This window comes from Clupea harengus, chromosome 20 (genome assembly GCF_900700415.2).
Source record: "Clupea harengus chromosome 20, Ch_v2.0.2, whole genome shotgun sequence".
Lineage (NCBI taxonomy): Eukaryota > Metazoa > Chordata > Actinopteri > Clupeiformes > Clupeidae > Clupea > Clupea harengus.
The window spans coordinates 26,225,591-26,245,782 of record NC_045171.1 but is presented as its reverse complement, the minus strand read 5'-3'; the positions used below and the strand labels follow the sequence as shown (position 1 = coordinate 26,245,782).

The 20,192-nt window shown below is 45.6% G+C and overlaps 1 long non-coding RNA gene across 1 annotated transcript; it reads right to left on the bottom strand.

Moving 5' to 3' along the window:
- Positions 1-7,235: 7,235 nt before the first annotated feature.
- Positions 7,236-19,776, bottom strand: LOC116225211. The gene is made up of 3 exons (XR_004165979.1): positions 19,758-19,776; positions 18,918-19,049; positions 7,236-7,271 (listed from the first exon to the last, which is right to left on the bottom strand). It is a non-coding gene; the product is annotated as an uncharacterized LOC116225211 (long non-coding RNA).
- Positions 19,777-20,192: the final 416 nt, after the last annotated feature.

Genomic DNA, 20,192 nt, shown 5'->3' with positions numbered 1-20,192 from the left:
CGAAGCAATGCATTGGATTAGACTGAAGGGTATGACACAATCTGCTCTGGATGCATCGAGACCTTTTTAAGTGGATCGCTTTGCTCTGTCAACAGAACAACTATCAGGCTCTAGCCAGATGGTGATAAATTATGAAGTGATTCCTTTTACAAAAATATTTAGAACATATTTGGAACAGTTCCCCTCTACTGAAATGGAAGAAATGATCATATCAGAATCACGGTTTGGATTTCTCCACTGTAGGCGTCTTCATTTTGCACATGGAGGTATTGGATTCCAAGATGGAGAAGTATCTTGGAAGGGAGAAACACTGACAGTTCATCCAAGAGACTGGTTGGCATAGCAACAAAAGGGCTAGTGTAAGGAATCTGCTGAGAGCTTACTGCTTATTGGAGGACAGAACTCCAGGACGGAACAGGGGACTCTTGGGGGAAGAACACAAGTTGTGGTCTTGGAAGACAAACTAAAATAAACAGAGCGGAGTGGGAACAGAGCAACCCTTATCTAGATTTAGGGTAAGAGACAACAATAGCCATGTTTCCTGTTCTTTCCCTGGCTGTCAGAGCGCTCCAGGAGAGCCATTATTCATCAGCATGAAAGAACAGGGGTGGGAGCATCTTCAAAGAGGGTTGGCAGGATGGGCAAGATCATGTCCCTAGGCTACATCTCCTCTCCAATCTCCTTCTGGATATAGATCAAGTGACAAAGGTAGGGGAACAGGAACACTGTGTGGTAATATTAGTGGAGAACTATTACAGGGGGGGGGGGGGGGGACAGGAACACTGTGTAGTAATATTAGTGGACTATTACAGGGGGGGGGGGGTGTGTGTGTGTGTGAGTGTTGTGTGTGTGTGTGTACTCATCAGAGCTGTGCTCCCCTTTGTGACTAAAGGATCCCCTTTGGCTGCTGCAGTCACCAGAGCCCAACACTGTGTTGCTGAGTGTGTGGCGTTTGCTAGTAGATGTGTATATACAGTATACACACATAAACAAACCCATGAGGGCAGCACATGCCTTGGCCACACCCACTCTACCTGTGAGTCTGCCATATGCACACAGCCAGTGACCACAGCACACGTTCTTCCTCATAAAACAGTGTGTGTGTGTGTGTGTATTAAAACAGTATCTCTCTTCATTCTACCATCTGTAGCTTAATTGCTGTTAAAGCACAAATGTTCTGGAATGTGCGGATGAGTCTGATGGGACATCGAATCTTGGCCCACGGGTCATACTGGCATATAACTTCTCCTGTTCAGCCAAGATACAATTCAACTTCTCTTTGCGTTCCGTTAGTGCATGCAGATATTGTTACGAGCCAGCTCAAGGCACGGAACAAGAAGGGGAGGCCACGCAGAATTTAGGATTTTATAATAATAATAATATATTTATTAATGATTTACAAGGTTATATAGTTATCTAATAATTATAGCAAACGTGTGGTGAAGATCAGTGTTGTGAAGAGAAACAAAAGATGTACTGTAAAGTCAGGTAAATGGTAATATAAACAAACGACGACGATAATCCAAAACCAACGATACTCCAACCAACGACAACGACAATCCAAATCCAATCTCTATCCAAATCCAACGACCAACCCAACGCTCTCCCGACGGCCATTTGATCAGGGCTTTTGTAGCCCAACCCATCATGGGTTACACCTGGGGTACACCTGCTTCCCATTACCTGCTAAGGAAACAGAGACAGAACAGGCATGCCAATCACAAGGGGCGGGGCCTAGACCCGCCAGGGTCGTAACAATATCTTCCTCCAGCCCCGCTGCACTCCTCTTTCCTCTGTAGTCTTTAGCCTCAGGTCCCCAGAGGACGAGAACAGGGTCGTGCTGACTCTAGGTTTCTCTTCCCCTAGTGCAATTCCTCTTCCTCTTCCTCTTCCTCTATTGCGATTCCTATTCTCCTCTGAACCGAAGGCTGCTGATGCATCATGTAAGACCTCACAGACTCCTTCCCAATACCATTTGAAAGATGCACGTTTGACCTTATGTCATTTATTTGATTGGTTGACTCGTCCTGAGACAGCGGCACATTAGGATCTTCCATCTGATAGGCACGGTGACCTGCCAGAGAGTCTTAGACTGCCCCACACAGAGTCCACTCACTACTGCAGCTTGTCTCAGTCTCTCAACCATGACATTCGTTTGAGACGTTATTCAAAAGTAAGATTCTCCTCTGGTGGAATGAAAACATTCAGGATCTGTGGGACAACGTGACAAAACAAGCCATGTACTGCTTTTATACCCTCAAGAAAAGACTTACGTGCCAGAGACGTTTTTTTGGGATGCCAAATGGGAATTAGCTTACAGACATGTTTTTCACCACTCCATGATGATTCTTATTTTTCTTATGATTCCCTTCAATTCATGTATTTATCCTCGGCCAAAGAGTGCTCTAATACTCCTCAATTTACTCCTTACAGTTAGGGGTGGAAGATACACTTGAATGTCACAATATTATGTTTTGTGACACTGTATCGACTTTTAATGAGTAGTTTACCTGCAAAGATTGGAGCGAGACAGGATTCATTTTGTGTTGTGTTTAAACCCCCGACAGCTAGATGGCAGTGTTGTAATCTTGAGCCATTTGACTCTTTCACTCCAACATCAATTATTTATGCATATGGTGGTGTGTTCTTTACACTTTGACAGTTTTCCTAAAATTTGTTTAAAAAAATTGCAATATATCGCCTTGCTTACAGCAATATCGCAATATATTGCATCATAACCACTTTATCATGATATGTATCGTATCGTCAGATTCTTGCCAATACACAGCCCTAATTACAGCTGCTGTTTCTTCCTTTTCTGGTCTCTCCTGCCTCTCTGCACCAAATCATTGAATTTGCAGACTCATTTTATTTCATTCCTAGCCTGTACTCAGGTGTGGATGTGGGAGAATACTAATGAAGGCTTCGCTGGGTGTCCACTCTGCCTCTGCGGCTGCCTCTGCGGCTGCCTCCCCCCCCCCACAGCCTCTCAGTGCCCCCCCCCCCACAGCCTCTCAGCGCCCCCCCCCCACAGGCTCTCAGCGCCCCCCCCCCACAGGCTCTCAGTGCCCCCCCCCACAGCCTCTCAGTGCTCCTCTCTCCCCTGCCTCCACGGTGCCCCCCCCCAGTGCTCCTCTCTCCCTGCACACACAGCACTCCACCTCTCCGTGGGTACAGCAGCACACACAGCTCTCTAATGGCCATGGGTACAGGAGCACACACAGCTCTCTAATGGCCATGGGTACAGCAGCACACACAGCTCTCTAATGGCCATGGGTACACTGCGCTGTGGCTCTCTCTGTGGAGAGAGGGATCTGTGGCGTCTTCATGTTTCAGCTGGATACACTGGATAATACAGACGCAACGTAACAGACCTCCACCTTCACACCTTTACACCTCTGCACCAAAGAGTACTGGGTTGACTGAGAACAACTAGGAAAACTAGTGTGAGTACTATCAGCATTTCACCATAATTATCACTTAGAGTTGATTCTCAGCGCTCAAGTCAGCTTCAAGTTCATAAGCGATTCTTCTTTTGAAGGCATATACAGTATGTTATGCGATCAGCTGAGTGAAGGAAACACAAGGTGTTCACACATCACTGCTAAACACAAGGTGTTCACACATCACTGCTAAACACAAGATGTTCACACATCACTGCTAAACACAAGATGTTCACACATCACTGCTAAACACAAGGTGTTCACACATCACTGCTAAACACAAGATGTTCACACATCACTGCTAAACATTGACTTTGGGATGTGAATCCAAACAGGGATCCAGCTGGTGCAGATCGTGAATGCTGCATGTTGAATTAATGTTTACAGGGTAACATTGTTCAAATATTAATATGACAGAGCCCCATACCACAGATCAAATACCATGCAATGAAAGCGTTGAACTGATAATGATTGGCGCGGTGGGAAAGGGCCCTATTGGATGTGGCCCCATCACAGCAACAGTGACTCCTGCTGGTTGGTCAGCAAATTCCAATGTATTTGAGGGGGGAAATGCAAGTGTGACGCCTTTCAAACTGTTCCAGGGCTGCGCATGAAAGAAGAACATTCGCACACAAATGGAAGTGATGTGACTGACCTGATTGGAAAAGAGGGAAAGTCATAGACACTGAGGTATGGAGTTGTGTAACATCCTCAAGTTTATTGAGATGGTACAAATGGGCGTGTCTCTTGTTCCATCCAAAACAGCAAGAAACCTCGGGTCATTATTGAACTAACTGACTTTCACGGACCACATTGCCTCTGTCTCTAGGTCCTGCCGCTTTGCGCTATTCAACATCCGCAAAATCAGGCCGTACCTAACCCAGTATGCCACCCAGCTGCTGTGCAAACCTTGGTGAATTCCCGCCTTGATTACTGCAACGCCCTCCTAACGGCCTGCCCGCTTGCGTGGAAACCACTACAAATGATCCAGAACGCGGCGGCGCGTCTGTGTTCAACCAACCGAAGAGGGCACACGTCACCCCGCTTCTTATTGACCTCCACTGGCTGCCTGTAGCTGCTCGCATTAAGTTCAAGTCACTTATGCTTGCCTACAGAGTGCTTGATGGTTCTGCTCCCACCTACCTAAATGCTCTTGTAAGGGCAAATGTTACACCCAGGATGCTGCGCTCTTCTAGTGAGCGTCGTTTGCACTGCCGTCTGCAAGTACGGCAGTCCAGACTATTCTCATTTGTAGTTCCACGTTGGTGGAATGAACTACCCAGCACTACCAGAGCAGGGGCGTCCCTCTCTACCTTTAAGAAGCTTTTGAAGACCCAACTCTTCAGAGAGCACTTCCCGTCCTAACTGGCACTTCGACTAGTGCGTAACTTGCAATTACAGCAGTTACATTTCTGCACTTCTTTCTTTCTTTTTTTATTTCATTTTGTTATATTTCTTATGTAAAGTAGTATTTATCTATTGTTACACCAGGTTCTATTGCTCGTAGCTTGAATATTCTCTCCCTTGTACGTCGCTTTGGACAAAAGCGTCTGCTAAATGACTAAATGTAAATGCAAATGTAAAGGAGAGATAAAGACACCAGTCATTCCCACTTCCCAGTGGAGACAGCAGTTTGCAATGTAAATAAGCTTCTATCCATGCAATAAACTAGCATAATAAAAGATAGAAAGAAAACAAGAGGTCGCTCCGGAGATACTCATACTTTAGTTGCTAGCTAGTCCCTAGTTACCTCAAATGTTAACAGTATATGGTTGTTTCTATATTTACATTAGGGGACCCATTTAGCATTATAGCACAATGTAGTGTATATAGCATTATCTCTCTATAATGATGATATTAATGAGAAATAACGACTGAGAACCCCAAATGGACCCTTTAGGAACACCAAAGCCTGGTTCTTGCAGAAGCACAACCATTTACTGAAACAAATACTAACATAATTAATTAATTAATTTAAACTGTACTGGAGATGTTGTGAAGACATCAGTTGTCCAGTTGCGCAGAAGCTACTGTAGTACTCACATCAAGATAGCTAAAAGAAAGATTCAGTCGATAATTATGTATAATTAAATACAGTATATCTTTAAATTCTTCAAATCTTCACCATGTTTATTTTTGTGACTACTGCTATTGTTACTGTGGTTTACAAACATTCCACTTAGAAAACAAGAGACAAACAGCATACTGGAGGCAAATATTTGACCAGTACTGGTGCTTTCTAGGAATTGAAGCCTTCACTTTTAACCTTGGATGCCCCGTTGTGTAACATCAGGCCATTTGGATCGTGAGAACAAGCTTCTTGAATGCACTTACGATGTATGTACATGTTGGCTTCCATTCACTTCAGTCAGAATAAACACATTCAGACACAGCAGACTAAGCAATTCCACTACAAAAATTGGTGTGACTGGATTGCATTGACAAGGTTTTAAATCATGAGTTGGAGGGGAAAACTCCATTTGACTTCTGGCAGCTATTTGAAACTCAACTATCTGATGTTTTACACCGACATTTCTCTCATACAAGGACAGCCATGTACTGACTCTCTGACTCACAGGGAGAACTTCTCTCGAATCCAAAATGCAAAAAACCAGACCAAAGGGTTTTCACTTAAGGGCCAATGATCAATTTCATTCCAATTCTGTCTTACCTTCAAAGGGAACAAGTGATGAGGCCATATTAAATCATGTAAGTGATAAAATATACCATCTGGGGACCATTCAAAGATCAATGACTGGGGATTCCATTGCAATCGCATGAATGGGGTACAATTTCTGTGTGGCACAACCTGACCAACCGGTATAAGGGACACATGGCGGTACACATTCCTCGCCCACTCGCGGGCTCCTTTTTCTCCCCAAAGCCTGCTGTGGTATGAGGCTATTCACTGCCTTGGCTATAAATATTTGGAGTGGCCATGTGACTGCAGGCTCTTGTAATGAAAGGTCTGCATTGAATGGCCATGAGGCCTACTGGCAGGCAGGCACAAGGTGTCACGGCTGCAGCGGCCGTCGCCATGACTCAGGCTGTGGAGGGTCTGCCCAGCACTCCCTCTCTCTTCACTCAGACTTCCTCCAGCAACCCCCGACCCTCTCACACCCTCCCCTCCCCTCCCCTCCCCTCTCCTCCCTAGCTCTCCTGGGATGACATATTCACAGACTTGCTGGAGCTTACATGGGGAACCATGAAAGAGGTCAGTAAAAAGGCAGGTGGATAACTCTTGACAATGCAACTTTTATGTTGACAAATTTGATGCCCTATCATAAGAAAAGAATAACTATGTAGCATTCTGACGTCTGTTGCTATACATGACTGATGAAATAAAGTGTTTCATCCTGAGGTCTGTTGCTATACATGACTGTCCACTGATGAAATAAAGTGTTTCATCCTGAGGTCTGTTGCTATACATGACTGTCCACTGAAGAAATAAAGCGTTTCATCCTGAGGTCTGTTGCTATACATGACTGTCCACTGAAGAAATAAAGCGTTTCATCCTGAGGTCTGTTGCTGTACATGACTGTCCACTGAAGAAATAAAGCGTTTCATCCTGAGGTCTGTTGCTATACATGACTGTCCACTGAAGAAATAAAGTTTCATCCTGAGTCTGTTGCTATACATGACTGTCCACTGAAGAAATAAAGCGTTTCATCCTGAGGTCTGTTGCTATACATGACTGTCCACTGAAGAAATAAAGTGTTTCATCCTGAGGTCTTCCTACCTCCTCCTCGACCACCTCCTCTTCAGCTCCTCCTTCAGTCCGCTCTCTGTGTGTCAGCTGCAGGGTCACTTCATAGCATTCCTGGATATCTGCAGGTGATGAAACAATAAACAAAACAAGATGTCAAGGACGACTGCTTTGCTTATACCTAAAAGGAGATCTCAGTCATCGTCAAGATATTTTCAGTAAAGTGTGTGGGGTACACATCAACTCACGCTGCTTTAATAAATGCACATCACTCCAGAGAAAATCATTCATCACAAATGTTTGGTTTGTCTAAAACAGATTTGGTGGTATTTCAGCAGCACACACTAACAGTGATTCACGAGCAGGCCGTCAAAACTGTTGGATGGCTTTTCAGTGAAGAAAAAAAAAGACCTGCTTGGCTGAACCAGACGAGTGCACAGCTCAAAAGGTCAAAAACACAGTCAGCTCATTGGTCCGACCTGCACTTTAATCCAACCATTGTGTGCTTCTATAAATACCAGCTGCCTGCCCTTCCAGCATGCCTGCCCATACTGGGTGTACAGGGCCAGGGGCCCGTGGCGTACCCCCCCACCCCCCACCCCACCTCCAGTGGCTGCTGACATGACACATGACATATTGATGATATCCTATCAAGGGCAATTTACAAGGGGCAGCTGTCTGACTGACACACCGGAAGTCCAGGTTGTAATTATTACACAGACTACACAATTACTGCAGGCCACCTGGATGGTATGTCACTCAAACGTCAGGCCATGCAGTTACACATTTTATCACAGTGCTTGTTGATAGACTGGAATGCATGGTATTTATTTCTTTTTTTTTTTCCTGGAGTGTAAAAATACTTTTTTACGATGCCAGGAGACTGAATTGGATCAGTAGGACAGTGGGACACGGGAACAGTGAGAGAGAGTAGGTCTAGTTCACACCAGGAACCTTCTGATTCAGCACAGGAACAGTCAGAGAGAGAGTAGGTCTAGTTCACACCAGGAACCTTCTGATTCAGCACAGGAACAGTCAGAGAGAGAGTAGGTCTATAGTTCACACCAGGAACCTTCTGATTCAGCACAGGAACAGTGAGAGAGAGTAGGTCTAGTTCATACCAGGAACCTTCTGATTCAGCACAGGAACAGTGAGAGAGAGTAGGTCTAGTTCACACCAGGAACCTTCTTGTGAATGAAACAATGTACCCACAGCTCTGACACAGGTGGCTATAAAAGACTAAAGACACGAATGCACCTCTAGACCTCAGCTCACACTCCTGATGGTTCTGGACCTCAGCTCACACTCTTGATGGTCCTGGACCTCAGCTCACACTCTTGATGGTCCTGGACCTCAGCTCACACTCTTGATGGTTCTGAAACACTGGACCTCAGCTCACACTCTTGATGGTCCTGGACCTCAGCTCACACTCTTGATGGTTCTGAAACACTGGAGCTCAGCTCACACTCTTGATGGTTCTGGACCTCAGCTCACACTCTTGATGGTCCTGGACCTCAGCTCACACTCTTGATGGTTCTGAAACACTGGACCTCAGCTCACACTCTTGATGGTTCTGAATCTCAGCTCAGTGGACTAGCAGCAACATCCCTATCTAACTGACTGCAGTAACAGTAAGAGCACGGTGGTGCTGACAGAAGCACCATAGCCGTCGCCAGAGATATGACCATAGTAAGATGGGACCTCTCTGATTAGGTTACATGTTGCTGGATGTTTACGTGGAGGGATATGCATGTTGAGGTAGGAGATATGACCATTGAGTGAGGCCCGCTATTTGTCCAGTCTGCAATTTCAATGGGAAGTCTGCCAGAATGCATAGTTTCTAGTCCATGAAATACTATATTTCAGGCCTCACTTAATGGGTCTGCAAATGTGTAACTAGTATTTAAGTAAGGCTACATGATTTATGCATTCCACAAAGAGGCAGCTTGTGTTTCTGACTGCTTCTATGAAGCTTTTGCTATCATATATCCCTTTATATCTTTAGCATGATGTGGGTTCAAATGTTGCCCTCTCTACATGTTCAACACTTGAGCAGACAGTTCTAAGGCTGGCATCTGCAGCCATGAATTCTGTATGTCTGTGGACGTCTGGATTTGGCATTTCCCCTCCACCTCCACCTCCCACTCACCACTAGGCCACGCTGTTCTGCCACTGATGTCAGCTCTGATACGTGTTGGTGCACACACACACACACACACACACACACACACACACCATACACACACACACACAGACACAGACACACACACACACACACATATACACACACACACACACACAACACACACACACACACACACACACACACACAAACACTTCTACTTCTACACCTTTACTTCTACTTCTATTGTCTGAACACCTCCTTTATCTTCTCCACAGCTGTAACTCTGCTTCTCAATCTCGCTTCCCCCTTTTCTGTCTTGTTTCTACTCATCAGGTTTTGGGATGTTAACCCTGGCCCATGGCTTGTGTGTGTGTTGTGTGTGTGTGTGGGGTGTGTGCACAAGAGAAAGGCAGAGAGAGAGAGAAGAGAGAGAGGAAAGAGAAAGAGAGAGGGAGGAGATCGGGTATGTATACGTTACACTGGTGTAACTATGGAGCACAGTGCACTTCTTCAGCACATGACGATAAGTTAGCAGCATAAGTAATGGACGATAATTTAGCAGCATAAGTAATGGACGATAAGTTAGCAGCATAAGTAATGGACGATAAGTTAGCAGCATAAGTAATGGACATAAATGTTCAGCACATGGACGATAAGTTAGCAGCATAAGTAATGGACGATAAGTTAGCAGCATAAGTAATGGACGATAAGTTAGCAGCATAAGTAACGGACGATAAGTTAGCAGCATAAGTAATGGACGATAAGTTAGCAGCATAAGTAATGGACGATAAGTTAGCAGCATAAGTAATGGACGATAAGTTAGCAGCAAGTAATGATAGAACAGTATAAGTTAGCAGCATAAGTAACGGACGATAAGTTAGCAGCATAAGTAATGGACATAGTGTTCTATGGACGATAAGTTAGCAGCATAAGTAATGGACGATAAGTTAGCAGCATAAGTAATGGACGATAAGTTAGCAGCATAAGTAACGGACGATAAGTTAGCAGCATAAGTAATGGACGATAAGTTAGCAGCATAAGTAACGGACGATAAGTTAGCAGCATAAGTAACGGACAAAAAGCCCAAAGAAAAGAGCGGCCCTCAAAAGCTCTAGCTCTACACAAATGTAAATGTTACTTCTCATATGTTGGAAAATGTGTGAGTGTGGTCAGGTGCTGTCATTCATTCATTCATACTTGTTGTGCTTTTCTTGATGGCTATTTGTTCTATGGTTATCCACATACTGTGTAAGCTACCCTTGTGAGGATTTGTAAATGTGTAGGCTGGCTAAAACTATTTCAGATGTTTGATTGTTGGAGAGATGAGGTTGGTGGTTTGAGTTCGGGGCAGGCTGTTAGCTTAGCATTGCTACATGTGGCGCCTCAAGCAGCCTCTGATCAGCCCCACCAACAGCACCCCCTGGTGGACAGGATGGGAGTGGCATGGTGAGCCTCTTTATGGCCACAGCAAATTGTCGAGTGGTTGAGTGTGTGTGTACCTGTGTGCGTACCTGCGTCAGTGTTGTGCAAGTTCAAAGTTCAGTTCATACAAGTAAACATGAATCGTTCACGTTCATAGTTCACCATTTAAAGTTTATAGTTCAGTTCATTTTCATTTTTTTTTTTAATTAGTATGTAGTACCATTTAAATAATGAATTATACAGGGAACTAATAATAATAACTTGCTCTTCAGCAATGATATGCTACTGGCTTAATCTCAGATCAACAAGGGCATGTACACTAAATGAAAGACCGCTCAAAAGTTAGCATAGGTAAACCCTGTAACACTCGTATTTGTACATTAGCAGCTTATGCTAAGCGAGTTCATGAACAGTGCATCATGCTGGATCAATTAAGTGACAGTGCTCGTAACAATGATGAGAAAGCTAAACTATAACAAACACATACTGACAAGGTAGGCTACAAAGTCAAACTCACGTATACATGGACGCACACAACTTCAACAAAGTGCAACGTTCAATTATGTGAAAATATGCCCGAAGTTAACTGCTACTCCATCTAAATATGCCATGAAGTGATATCAAAACATTGCAACGTGAGAAGTGGAGTCACATGACCAACGCAATTACCAAATATAACCGAAACATGGTCTGTCTGGGCAATTTAACAAATAATTACTATGGCCTTTTTAACAGGTACTGAGCAACGACATGGTACAAGCATTCGATTTAGACAGCGTCTTTCCTCAGCAGAAGGAAAACATTCCGTAATGTTTTAGCTAGACCTCAGTGGTGCTGGACCTCAGATAATATGAACGTGTTCACCGTTCAAATTCATTATTTGTCATGAAGTTGCGTTCAGTTCATCGTTCTCATAAAAATGAACGTGTTCAATGAACGCGTTCTTTTGAATGCGTTCATGCACAACACTGACCTGCGTACGTGTGTGTGTGTGTGTGTGTGTACCTGCATGTGTGTGTGTGTACCTGCGTGTGTGTGTGTGTGTGTGTACCTGCGTGTGTGTGTGCACTTGTGGGGCTGGGGAGAATCCCAATGATGTTACGCTATGGGTGAATTCTATATGGTGTGGCATATGGTCCATGGTCTCTCTGCTTCAAAACTCATACACTACTCCCCACACTCATGTCTGAATTTCAAAATGCATTTTAATTTCTCATGTTGTGCATGTGTGTGTGTGTGTGTGTGTGTGTGTGTGTGTGTGTGTGTGTGTGTGTGAGTGTGCGCGTGATTTTCCCACATTCTAAATTCATGTGTGTGTGCTGAGATTGTGTGTGAAAGACAAAGAAAGAGATTAATTAGTAACAATGTGTGTGTGTCTCTGAAAGAGAGCAGGGACAAGAGAGAGAGAGAGAAAGAGGGAGCGCATGAGAGAGCAAGAGAGGAAGAGAGAGCAAGAGAGAGAGAAAGAGAGAGCAAGAGAGAGAGAGAGAAAGAGAGCGCGAGTGAGAGAGCAAGAGAGAGAGAAAGAGAGAGCAAGAGAGAGAGAGAAAGAGAGCGAGTGAGAGAGCAAGAGAGAGAGAGAAAGAGAGAGCAAGAGAGAGAGAGAAAGAGAGCGCGTGTGAGAGAGAGGGGGGGGGGGCAGAGCCTGAGAGTTCCAGCAGGGTGCAGTGGGATGAGTGGCAGAAGAATTGGGCTCCGTGACTCATCGGCCTAGCTATGTGTGTGTGTGTGTGTGTGTGTGTGTGTGTGTGTGTGTGTGTGTGTGTGTGTGTGTGTGTGTGTGTGTGAGCCTGCGTGAGTCGGAGCGAGTGGGAGGAGAGCGCTGTGTGGGCAGACGTGGCTGAGTTGCCCAGCTGGCCAGAGCCAGATGAAAGAGAGAGAGTGGTGGTGTGAAAAGAGAGGGAAAAAAGCAGTGAAACTAAAAGGCCGTGATTAGGCCCGTCCTCACCGCAGTGAAACTAAAAGGCCGTGATTAGGCCCGTCCTCACCGCAGTGAAACTAAAAGGCCGTGATTAGGCCCGTCCTCACCGCAGTGAAACTAAAAGGCCGTGATTAGGCCCGTCCTCACCGCAGTGAAACTAAAAGGCCGTGATTAGGCCCGTCCTCACCGCAGTGCCTGGTGACACCACATCCAGGTTGATAACCAATGGAATGATTTAGATGTCAGATGAACGACGCCTCTGCACATTTACACAGATTTACACAGATTTACACAGATTTACACAGATTTACACAGCCCTGAGATTGCAGAGATGGGCCCAGCACAGGCTGCCAAGACGCAGAAATGATACCTTGCCCAACAAATACCTCCAGACTCAAACGCTTTGTTTCTGTTTAATGCAGAAGAGTGGAGTGAATCTCCAAAAGAGTGTGAGAATGATGACCAAGACCAAGACTCATCCAGAACATTCCACAAAAAGACAAACACGTAGAAAATAGGCCTGACTACGATGCATCATGGGGCATTTCATTTCATGATCATAAAAAAACAATAAACAAATGCCGTCAAACAATATTTGCATTTACTGGGCAAAAACAGTGATAGATATTCGTAACCTACGGTGAGAATGGGTCTTTGTTACTGTGCCATTTTATTTTTCTGTCTTGTCTTGTTTTCTTTGGTATTGTCGTATGTTTATGGTATGACTGTGTATGAATGACTACTGGACTCTGGACTCTGTAAGCGACTTCGGGTATATAGAGAAGCGCTATATAAGATTGAATTGATTGATTGATTGATTTTTATGGTGATGATGGTCAATGTTTCTGTGTTCTTGTTCTGTTTGTTTGTCTTCAAAAACCCTCAGTAAAAAGTTCAATCACAAACAAATAAACATCTATTTTAAAGATAGAGAAGAATGAATAGTCACAAATGTGTTAACAAACAAAATACAACTCAAGTTATGAAGCCGTCGCATTAGTCTTAGGTTAGGTTAGGTTCATCTTTATTGTCTGGGATGGAGAGGATAGATCTGCGTTAAGGCACATAAGATTTATCACACAGATTTCTGTTAGTCAACACTCATTTTGTACCAAAGAATGAGAACTCATAGCCACATAAAAGTGCTTTCTTCCTCTCCAACTTTCCAAAGAATGTACCAGAATTCTTCCAAGTCTCTCCTCCAAGAGCACACAAAATCCTGGCTGGGGCACAAAACACACAAGCCCAATCTCATCCCGCCCCCAAACACACACCACCGCCCCGCCAGTACCAGCAGTGACGGCGCAGCAGAGCACCAGAGCACCAGAGCAGTACTCTGAGTGTGAGGGGGGATCTCCAGCCCAGCAGGCCTCTGCTCCGAGCACAGAGAGGGTTCAGTGAGACTCTTCTGCTCCGAGCACAGAGAGGGTTCAGTGAGACTCTTCTGCTCCGAGCACAGAGAGGGTTCAGTGAGACTCTTCTGCTCGGAGCACAGAGGGGGTTCAGTGAGACTCTTCTGCTCCGAGCACAGAGAGGGTTCAGTGAGACTCTTCTGCTCCGAGCACAGAGAGGGTTCAGTGAGACTCTTCTGCTCCGAGCACAGAGGGGGTTCAGTGAGACTCTTCTGCTCCGAGCACAGAGGGGGTTCAGTGAGACTCTTCTGCTCTTCTGCTCGGAGCACAGAGGGGGTTCAGTGAGACTCTTCTGCTCGGAGCACAGAGGGGGTTCAGTGAGACTCTTCTGCTCCCAGTCCCAGCACAGAGGGGGTTCAGTGAGACTCTTCTGCTCCCAGTCCCAGCACAGAGGGGGTTCAGTGAGACTCTTCTGCTCTTCTGCTCCCAGTACAGAGGGGTTCAGTGAGACTCTTCTGCTCTTCTGCTCCCAGTACAGAGGGGTTCAGGGAGACTCTTCTGCTCCGAGCACAGAGGGGGTTCAGTGAGACTCTTCTGCTCCGAGCACAGAGGGGGTTCAGTGAGACTCTTCTGCTCCCAGTCCCAGTACAGAGGGGTTCAGTGAGACTCTTCTGCTCCCAGTCCCAGCACAGAGGGGGTTCAGTGAGACTCTTCTGCTGAAATGCAGCCCTCATTAGGAGAGAACACTGGGGAAATGTGGGTCACAAGTCCAGGGGTCTCAGGGAGGAACGCAGGTCTAATCCCAGCACCCCCCCCCTCTGTGGCCATGCTAACAGGGTGCTTGGGGGGTGCCTGCGTGTGCCCCTACATGTTTGTGTGTTGGGGGACAAAGGGATGAGTCTGCAGTAAGGGAGGGGGGGGGGGGGGGTTGTTTGAGTTTGTGCAGCCATGCAGACGCCCAATCAAGACAGACGGGACCTCCTCCCATCCCACGGTGCATCACAGGGAGAGGGAGGGCTTGGTCACTCACCACACAGTCACTTTCATCGGGGCCTTACACATGGCTTAAAGGGAAACGGACTGATTTTACAACCTGGGCCATATTTTTAGACCTTTTGGGTTCAGTCTTCTACTAACTACTATTAACAATCAAAAACGGTCCAGTATTGAGTTAGGACTCTATAACCAGCAACTGCAAAATGGCTATCCCATGTAATCCTGGTATCTGCGTCAAAGCCGACGACTTTTTTATGCCACTGACAGGATCATAATATAATTATAATTGTCTGACTACATGGGGAAAGGCTCCCTACAGAGATAGACCTGTGTCTGCGTACCTCAATAACTGATAGAGATAGACCTGTGTCTGCGTACCTCAATAACTGATCCTAGACCTGTGTCTGCTTACCTCAATAACTGATAGAGATAGACCTGTGTCTGCGTACCTCAATAACTGATCCTAGACCTGTATCTGTTTACCTCAATAACTGATCCCTACAGAGATAGACCTGTCTGCGTACCTCAATTACTGATCCTAGACCTGTGTGTGTTTACCTCAATAACTGATCCCTATAGAGATAGACCTGTGTCTGCGTACCTCAATAACTGATCCTAGACCTGTGTGTGTTTACCTCAATAACTGATCCCTACAGAGATAGACCTGTCTGTTTACCTCAATAACTGATCATAGACCTGTGTCTGTTTACCTCAATAACTGATCCCTACAGAGTCTGCGTACCTCAATAACTGTAAAGCAACTGTCGAAAGGGACTGTGTGTGTTTACCTCAATAACTGATCTATAGACCTTTGTCTCTTTACCTCAATAACTCTAAAGAAACTGTCGAAAGGGACTGTGTCTGTTTCTACAGTCATTTTCTACAGAAACGTAAACTACAGAAACTGTACAGTCATCTTCAAGTTTCTTTACGGTTATTGAGGTAAACAGACACAGGTCTATCTCTGATAAGGGATCAGTTCTTGAAGTAAACAGACACAGGTCTATCTCTGATAAGGGATCAGTTCTTGAAGTAAACAGACACAGGTCTATCTCTGTAGGGATCAGTTATTGAGGTACGCAGACACAGGTCTATCTCTGATAAGGGTATATCTTTCCATGTTGTCTGACGCTTATAACAACATTATGAGCCTGTCAATAAGGAGGTTTACTTTGGCCCTGATGCTTACCCCATGGGATTCCATTGTATAGCCGTTTTGTAAAGGCTGGTTATAGAGTTTTAACTCAATACTGGACCAATTTCGATCGTAAATTAGTGAAGTTTGGACGCAAAAAATAGGGCCCAGGTTGAAAAGTCCCTAAGTTTCCCTCCAAACAGTCACACAATATGCAAGCATCTATTTCTGAGCACCCGATACAGTCTATACAGTCCCTGAATAAGTTTCCATTGGCATGCAAGAAACACAGAAACCCCTTCACCCATAATTACCTACAAATCGACCTTAACACACATCCAATCACACCAGATGTTTTAAATCCACCAGCAGTACTAAGAATACTGGCTGCCGTCCTATTTGATCATGCACAGCACGCTGGTCCTGGCTCTGGGCATCCTTAGAAATGGCATTCAACAACAGTAATGGAGACGTTTCACCTCATAGAACACATAGAAGTTTCCACACTACTGCTTCCTTGTAAAGGTGGAGCATAACACCGGACGTTAATTACAGGGTGGTTAACTGGAGTGGAGGGAGTGACTGACCACCCGGCTGACATCATTGTTCCCACTCATTCTTTAAGGGGCGTGTGAGCCTCTGACTGAAAACACATGTTGCTCACGCACACACACACACACACACCAGTGAGAGCCTCACATGACCCTGTAGCCTTCCTGGGCCTGGGAGTGTGGACAGCCATGGTCTGTCCTGCTGCAGTTCTCTGCCGCAGTGTCCTGCAGCCGCTCCCAGCTGGGCTGGGCTGGGGGGGGGGGGGCAGGCTCCGCGTTAGGGAGGTGGGGGCTGCACACGGGCTTCGGAGCGTTTGTTTGTGGAATCTACCTCTATGTGTCTGCCTGCACATTCCTACTGGGAATCCAGCCTCTTTTCTGGAATGAATGGAATCCTGATCCGCTCCAGACAGGCCTAATCTAAAATGAACAATTCCAACTGATGATACAAATGCTTGCAGTTTCAAACAAACCATACAAAATGTCGCTGCCTCAGTACTAAGGAGCAAGAGCATATCCTTTCATTACTGTAAAACACTGCTAAAGCACCACGTTTGTAAGAGATTTTTAAGAATGAAAATTGTACCACATTCTACACACCATCAAAACAGTATAACAGGATTTTGATTTCTGTGTGCATTCCACATGAGATGTACTGAAAAGGCTTATGAAAGCCAACCATTCAATCAGGTCACGACTCACGTCATCACAACTCGTTCTGTTCCATGTCTCCTCTCAATCTATGCCTCTTTTATGTATAATGTAGTCTCCACACTACATACAAACTCTCATGTTTGATTGGGATGGATATAGATGGAGCACCTCCAACAGCAAAAAAGGGGATACATTTCTCTTTCCACCATGACAACCGCCCCCCCCCCACACCATGACAACCGCCCCCCTCCCCACACCACACCATGACAACCGCCCCCCTCCCCACACCATGACAACCGCCCCCCTCCCCACACCACACCATGACAACCGCCCCCCTCCCCACACCATGACAACCGCCCCCCTCCCCACACCATGCAAACACACCCTGGCAGTAGTCCTTAGTAGTGACAACAGCAGCAGACCCATGGGCAAGTATCATTACGGCATGGGCAAGGCAATTAACAGCAGTGCCACTCAAGCATTGGTTAATGGAACTAATATGTTTCCTGAGCAGTGGCGGCTGACCAGAGCCTGTGAGCCAGCGGACCGCAGTGAGGGAAGAGGCTGACGGCTGACTGGGGCTTCACTGGGGCTTCACTGGGCTTCACTGGCCTTCACTGGGGTTTCACTGGGCTTCACTGGGCTTCACTGGCCTTCACTGGGCTTCACTGGGGCTTCACTGGGCTTCACTGGCCTTCACTGGGCTTCACTGGGCTGTCTGGGTGACCTCACTTGGCAACCAGTCCTGCACACATCTGCTCTGCAAACTCATCTTTCACACTTCCACATGCGGGCTGTGAGGAGACGTCAAGATGGGGAAACTGGGCTAAATCAGTGAAACAGACAGTGCTGATGGGGTGCTGACACGGCTAAAAGGACACGTTCCCTCAAGTGAATGTTGAACCTTGTGGACGTTGAGACTCCGGATGACAATGTCAGTTCTAAAAGCTTCAGAAGCATTTTTACTCTGACAACTTCTGTTTTAAAGCAATCTAGCAACCATGTTAAAACAGACATAATGAGGACACAATATCAAATGTCATTCAAAACTTGTATGCACTTGTGACTGCAGGGGGGCTGCAGAGTAAATCTTCTGCCGTCCGTCTGAAATATTCTTGACCTAACACACAAATAAATGTCACCTGACCCACCTCCTGCAGCCAGATCCTGGCCAAAATCAATTTCCCTTTCATGCGCACAACAAGATTAGTCTGGTGGCCTAAGATAGAGGAAATATGCAGGACAGACCACTCTGAAACAATAATCCCTATTTCAGGTCAACTCTGAAAGGCTTCACCAGACTTCATTTTGAGAGCTGTATACCAAAGCACATGTGGCCACCTTGTTCCCAGAACATTTGGATTAGGCCTCTGTTATTTGGAAAGGCCCTTTTTGGGACTAGTGCCGGACTCCAGGGCTGTCTCTGCACATCAAAATCAAGCGGGCACTGCAGTGCATCACATTGTAACCACAAGCAATATTTTGTACTGAGCTTTGTGGTCATGCTTGGAATGCGGTGGCCACTACAAAGCAACTCATTCTCTTTGAGAGGACAGGGCAGACAGGAGGCCAGCAACTGCAGCATTTTAGAGAGACTGTCTCGTTGTCTTACCCAGCAGAGCTTGAAAGAGTTGACTGCCAAAGATGGCAGACACCTTCCCCACATTGTTCTTCAGAGCCTCCTCTTCTGGGTGGGTGAGGCTGGCCTGGTACTCTGACAGCAGTCCCACTGCTCGCTCTGTGTCTGCAGATCAGGGCAGGCAGATATTTTAATGACAGCACATTTGCCTTCCTCATTTACACAGCAACCCTTAGCAAATGTCTTCATAATGAAAGTTAAGGATGAGATGTCGACCTAGGCACTCTTTTTGCATTAGGCCAGTCATGGACTGCAGCCATTTGAATCTGAAAGAATATTGTCTGTTACATTTGTATCATCATCATTTGTATAATTGGTCTGGACATTTTGTCCCTGAGATAATGCTTTGCACGCTGCTTGGTTTACCATGGAGAGAAAGGTTATATTGTAACTTATAACCGTGAGATTCTGAGCTGAAACAACCAACTGTCCCAAACCTGAGCCCCCACAAGTCCCCAAAAATCCCTGGCAGCAATCATATAAGGAAAAATACTTCCTGTTTCCCATGGGAGTCTCCCAAACGAGTGTTATGGTTGAAAATACAACTCGAAAATACAAGAGCGGTTAGCTTTCCACAGACAATTTTGACAAATTTTAAGATTCAGAGCAATATCGTAAAACTAATATTTTCCTTAAACTTCTGAACGGCAGTCGTTTAGTTAACGGAAAACGCTGATGAAGAACTGTGCGATGTACTTTTGAGGATACAGAATTTGTTTCTTTCAAACTTGTTTTAGCTCGTTGGTTAAACCAAGTTCGAAACAATTTTGTTGAGTTAACACTTAATGTCTACTTACATCTGACACTACTTACCATATTTGTGGACCATGGCAAATAGCTTGACTGTATCGCTTCAGTACATCAAACCGAAATATCCGTGTTGCTATAACATATTTTGGTTAGATGACATTAACTAGCCAATTGTTTCCTGTTGAGAGCTTGATAATTGCTCTCTTTCTTGACTCACTGTTATGCGTCTGTCAGGTTAGTCGTAGTTCCAGAAACTTTTTTAACCCAGTAGTGCTCCATGCACACTGCCCCTCAGACAGTTATACCATAGCGGTAGCTTGCGTCCACTGCGCGACGTGATTTGCACGAGACAACGTAGATGGATACACGGAACTTATGCATCCAGTGAAAGTGCTCGCGCGCCACCGGCGCTTCTCGGTACTGTTGCATTGCAGCAACGTTGGGTATGCTACGCTTCTGCATGTCAGAACAGGGGGATTTCTCAGATTAGTTACACTG